The following is a 6187-nucleotide window of genomic DNA, read 5'->3' as shown; positions in this document are numbered from 1 at the left end:
AAGACTGGGGCTGATTCGGCCCCCCACCCTCTATTTTCGCGATTACTCCGTAATACTTGAATATTTTACGGTGCCACTTCAATACTGTTTTCCTTAGAGTCTTGGGCATCTTTTAAAACATTTTTTCCAAAAATCTGTCTTACTGTTATAAAGTCACGTTACCTTTTGTCTATTCATGTCAGCCCGAAAATCGCTCACTTTCGTGATTTGTGTACAAAACATATGGAAATATCATTTTCCCCAAAACAGATAAAACAGATATTTTTTTTTTTTTATAATGTAGGTGTTTGTTTTGGGCGTCAAAATAGTTGAATTATAGTCAGAAATGAAATAATACAACAAAAACAATAACATTATAAGTTAAAAAACAAAGAAATACAGTTTTATAGCCATACTGTAAGTATTCCCATTTAGCATGGTGGATAAAACTTATTTCCTTCTCATTTGCATAAAACAATACAATATTTAAAGAATAATACAAAGAAAAACGAAGAAAAATTCAAAAAATATTTTGTTTGCATAATTAAATAGCTCTAATTAGCATATTATAATCAACAACAACAACAAAAAAATTGTGCAATTTTGTAGACCCCATAGACATCTATTACCATGCCAAATTTGGAGTCGATCGGAGTTTCGGTTGCCGATATCTTAACGTGCCCTTTTAGCCCCCCCCCCCCCCCCCCAATAGCTTTTCAGATTTTTTGTTTTTTTGTGTGTTAAAGCCCCACTGTCCTACTTGTAGCTACTTGCTCCCTCTATATAGAAAACTCCCCCAATCGGTGCCTGTTGGTCCCCCATGATCCTCTTTTTCTTATGTTAGTTAAGAGCTAAGTTAATGAGATAGCCACCTGTCAGTGACCTCGATGTGTGGTCTAATCCCTTCTGGCCCAGTAGTGTTGACGGTCTTTAAAGCTTGGTAAAAAAAAAAGGAAAAGTATCTTGCATGCAATATGTTTTCATTTTAAAAGGCTCAATATTATATTATTTGAGGCTTTTTCTTTCACCAGATCCAACCCTGACTCAACCACGAATAAGTTAGGAGAAACTCCACTTCACCTAGCCATCAAAGAAGGCCATAGAGAATTGACCAAACTTTTCTTGAAAGCCGACAAGTCATTGGCAGGTGAAAAGGATAAGTCTAACGTGAGTGTCTTTTCGATAATTCGTTTCTTTATGAGTTTGTGTATGTGTATGTGCGTAGAACACATTTGTTAATTATACACGATTGCACAGACTTTCGAAAAATCAGCCTTAGAATCAGCCTTAGAATCACCTACTAGAATGTGCGAACATTTATTTCGCAATATGTGCATGATTTCTGTGGTATATCCAATCGGGTATTGATTTCTCGAAGTTTCTATGATCGTGTTTGTTCCTTATTTCTTACGAAACAAAAGCATAGGCATTATTCATTATAGGCCCGCTCGAGTTCGAACACATGTATGCCACTCTCCCGACCCAAGTGTTAAATGAGTTCCGGTAAAAGCAAATGTATTGATGCTGTGAGCACTGAAGTCAAAATGCTAGCTCTATTCGGGGTAATATTGGGGGGGGGGGGCCTTGACCAACTTTCGTTGTAGATAAGAGCAAAGTTAATGTATACCCTGAATTATTATTATCGTCATCATCATCATCATCATCGTCGTCGTCGTCGTCGTCGATATCATTATTAACATTATTATCATTGCTATTTTAGTTGTTTTTGTTTTGAGTTGTTCGTGTTGTTGTGTTTACCATTATTATCATCAAATTATTAATAATTTTGCCATCGTTCTAGGTGACTCCACTTATGTATGCGTGTCGAAGAGGAGACCTGTTCAACGTTGACCTGCTTCTCAAACATAGTCAGAACGAGATCAAGTTCTTCGACTGCGATGACAACGGTTTGAATTGCCTCGACCACGCCATCAACAACGGTCACGAGTAGGTTTTTATCTCGGCATTGTTTCACGGAGCCCTAATTGTCTCGTATCGCTGACATCTTTAATATTGAAACGTGCGTTATTGTTATGTCAGAGGTTTTTATCTCGGCATTGTTTCACGGAGCCCTAATTGTCTCGTATCGCTGACATCTTATTGAAACGTGCGTTATTGTTATGTCAGAGGTTAATTTAGTATTAAGTTGAGAATAGTAGTAGAAGTAGTAGAAGTATTAGTAGTAGTAATAGTAGTGGTAGTAGGAGTAGTAGTATAAGTAGTAGTAGTAGAAGTAGTAGTAGTAGTAGTAGAAGTAGTAGTAGTAGTAGGAGGAGGAGGAGCAGTGGTTTTATGAACATGGCTCAAAATCATGAAACCAATGATGTAGGCCTAGCTCAAATCATTTTGTCTAACTGTTCACATGTATTTCAATAGGAGGGTAGCTGTGAAGTTGTTATCCCTGAAACATTGGCGCACACTTCTGACTCACTCAACAAAAGAAGGAGGCACCAAAACCACCCCAATGAGAAAAATCATCGAGAAAATGCCAGGTATCCCAATCTATTGTAGAGTAGTGGAGTAGTAGCGGTATCGAGGTCTAGTAGATTCATGACCGAACTGTGAGTTACATGGTTCACGGTTCTATCCAGGAGATAAATGGGTATCTGTGAGGATTGCCGAAAGCCAGTGTGACTCCTATTACCATTGCCCTGTATGTATGAACGGTATTTAAATGTAGAGATACTCCAAAAGAAGTAAAGATGGTGAGATAATCATAACATTGTAAAGCATGTTGGCGAATCCACTTCATGCGCTATATAAATAAGTATTATTGTTATTACTATTAATATTATTAATATTATTATTTGTATTATTTTTTATTATATTTATTATTACTAATGTTACCATCATCATTGTAACCATCACCATCACCACCACCACCGACATCACAATCATTTTAACTGACCCTTTCCTATCCTTTCAGGCGTTGGCAAGTTTGTCCTGGACAAATGCATAACAAGGCTTGGTACTGATTCCAAGAATAATTGTAAGATCAAGGTCGACTATGAGCTCCTGGAGGACTGGTTTTCACCTTGGATGGATGATTATCCTTTCTGGAAGAGTAATGATAGATAATATAATAATAGCGTAATTTTATAATTTAGACCAATGTACGGTTTAGTATTCATAAAGTAGCACAAGTGTATATCATGAAAATAAAATAGTCGCATTGGTATGTTGCATCATAGTCACGTTACATTGTAAAATATATTGATATAAGCTCTTGGGGGATATTAGCTCTTCGGGTGTTCACACTGTGCAGAATGTACAAAGGATTTGAAACGACTATCCATGCCCCCCACCCACACACACACACATACACACAAACATTACTACAGCATGGACCGTCATGTAATAACAATAATAATAATATGGTTATTTATATAGCGCCGGTATCCGTCAGGTTCTGACGCTCATGGCGCTTTACACATATTACCCTGGTCGTAGCCGAGCTGCCAAAGTAACTAGCGCTCAAGCATATAAGGTACCCATTTACACCTGGGTGGAAAGTGGCAAATGTAGATTAACGTCTTGCCAAGGAGATAAAATATGTTAAAGACCCCCCCCCCCCCCTACCAATCAATTACTGTGTCCCTAACAAACATTGGGGGAAAGGAGGGGGAAAGAAAAGAAGAAAGAAGGCCAACTATTAAATGGAACATGGTGGAAATGTCATGTGTACAAATTCTTAAAACTCATCAGTACTAGTGTAAAGGAGGAATTAGACCACACTGCAAGGTCACTTGACAGGTGGTTATCTCATCAACTCAGCTCTCAAATAACATAAGAAAAAGAGGATCCGATGGGGGACCAATGGTCACCGATTAGGCATTGTTTGTTATATAGAGGGCGCAAGTAGCTACAAGTAGTGCAGTGGGCCTTTAAGTGTAAATACTTTGATGATGTAATGATATATTTCAATATCATGATGTTTTAATATTCTGCGTACAAATTCTCTTAAAGGTAATACAAAGTTTTGGGAAATTTTGAAAATTGGGTGGATAGTGATTCTTATAATTTTGATATATTTGGATGCCCCTTTGGATGTATTATTTAAGCACTACAAAATTTAGCCCCTAAAACACTTCTGCTTTCGAGAAAAATTTATTATAAAAATGTTGATAAATTTCAAATAGCGACGGTACGGCCGTACAATGGTAGCTATGACCATGACAATCTCAGAATATGTAGTTGTGATATATAATTTCAAAACGGGTATAGCTAATCGGCCGATTTCAGTCAAGAAACATTGTTTTATAGCTTGATTAATATCTTGACCTTGAGAGGAAGCTATACAACATAAGAAGTTTATTATTTACAATTTCATAACTTTAGACTCGATTTCAACCGCGACAACGATCACTGAATATTGTAGGATCGCATTATGCTTCCAATATGTTCATTTGAACCAAATTCATGACCCCATACCAAAACTTTGTATTACCTTTAATATTATTATATTATAATCTGTTTCTCCGCATATTATCGGAGGAATTAAGGATGAGTAAAAATATTCCCTTTTTTCATCATTTTCCATTACACACTTTGGTTTGTGATTTCGTACAATCTTCGACTGCATTCCTTGTAGTTTTTGGTTCACATTGTAATATACTCTTGGACTTAAGCCGAACTCAACCTTTCTCTTCAAATTTCAGCTCGAGGCATATCTCTTGATACCACGTCAATGCTTGGGTTAGATATTATATTACATACATTTCGCCCAGACGACACGAGTAATGCCACAGGTGCACAGGTAAGCAAATCGTACACATTTTAGGGTGAATTTTCTCTTTGATTATAATAATAACAATAATAGTCATAATGATGAAATGGGTTCTTGTAATTGTATAGCTCTCACGTCTGTAAAACTGAACTCCTGGCGCTCCACAATTATAACCTCGGCTTTAGCATGGCTGCCATTATGGCACTTGAGCATTTAAAGGAATTTATTGCTGCCGGGTACACATTTACTTTACCTGGGTCAAGTTTGGCAAATGTAGATTAATTTCTTGCCAAAAGACGTTAGTGCCGTGGCAGAGATTCTAATACCTTTAAATTCATGCTTGTATTGTTATTCTCATAGTTATTAACCAATTTGGAAGGAGATGACGATACGAGTAGTGCCACAGTTGCAGAGGTAAGCAAATCGTACACCTTTTAGAGTGAGTTTTCTCTTTGATTATAATAATAACAATAATAGTCATAATGATGAAATGGGTTCTTGTAATTGTATAGCTCTCACGTCTGTAAAACTGAACTCCTGGCGCTCCACAATTATTACCTCGGCTTTAGCATGGTTGCCATTATGGAACTTGAGCATTTAAAGGAATTTATTGCTGCCGGGTACCCATTTACTTTACCTGGGTCAAGTTTGGCAAATGTAGATTAATTTCTTGCCAAAACACGTTTAGTTCCGTGGCAGAGATTCGAATACCGTTTAATCCATGCTTGTATTGTTATTCTCATAGGTTTCAACCAATTTCGAAGGAGATGACGATACGAGTAGTGCCACAGTTGCACAGGTAAGCAAATCGTACACATTTTAGAGTGAGTTTTCTCTTTGAAAATAATAATAACAATAATAGTCATAATGATGAAATGGGTTTTTGTAATTGTATAGCTCTCACGTCTGTAAAACTGAACTCCTGGCGCTCCACAATTATTACCTCGGCTTTAGCATGGCTGCCATTATGGCACTTGAGCATTTAAAGGGATCTGGTAACTTTGTCTCAGATTCTGAAACAAAATTCTGGATTTAGCTCATGATGCAATAATAATTATAAACCTTTAGGTCAGTCAGGAAACCCATGACTTTTACAAGCCGATCGCCTGTCTGATTATCAAGATATTTATGATTGGAATTACAAATTTTGAAACCCGTTCGCCTGACTGTTTTCATAACACTACAGTCTATTGGGGGAAATGAGTATGGTAAAACCGGTCACTCAAAGATTTTTACTTTTTTGACTCACTTCTTGATCATTTTGAAGCGCAATTTTTTTAGGGCTTCAATATTACACCATATCACAGACACTGATAAAACGTAGGGCCATGTATCTCAGATTTAACATTGTTAAACGATCCCTTTAAAGGAATTTATTGCTGCCGGGTACCCATTTACTTTACCTGGGTCAAGTTTGGCAGATGTAGATTAATTTCTTGCCAAAAGACGTTAGTGCCGTGGCAAAGATTCGAATACCTTTAA

Source organism: Strongylocentrotus purpuratus, unplaced genomic scaffold, assembly GCF_000002235.5.
Source record: "Strongylocentrotus purpuratus isolate Spur 01 unplaced genomic scaffold, Spur_5.0 spur5_scaffold_4, whole genome shotgun sequence".
In the NCBI taxonomy this organism is placed as follows: Eukaryota; Metazoa; Echinodermata; class Echinoidea; order Camarodonta; family Strongylocentrotidae; genus Strongylocentrotus; species Strongylocentrotus purpuratus.
The sequence above is the reverse complement of the archived record's forward strand: the minus strand, read 5'-3'. Positions refer to the sequence as shown.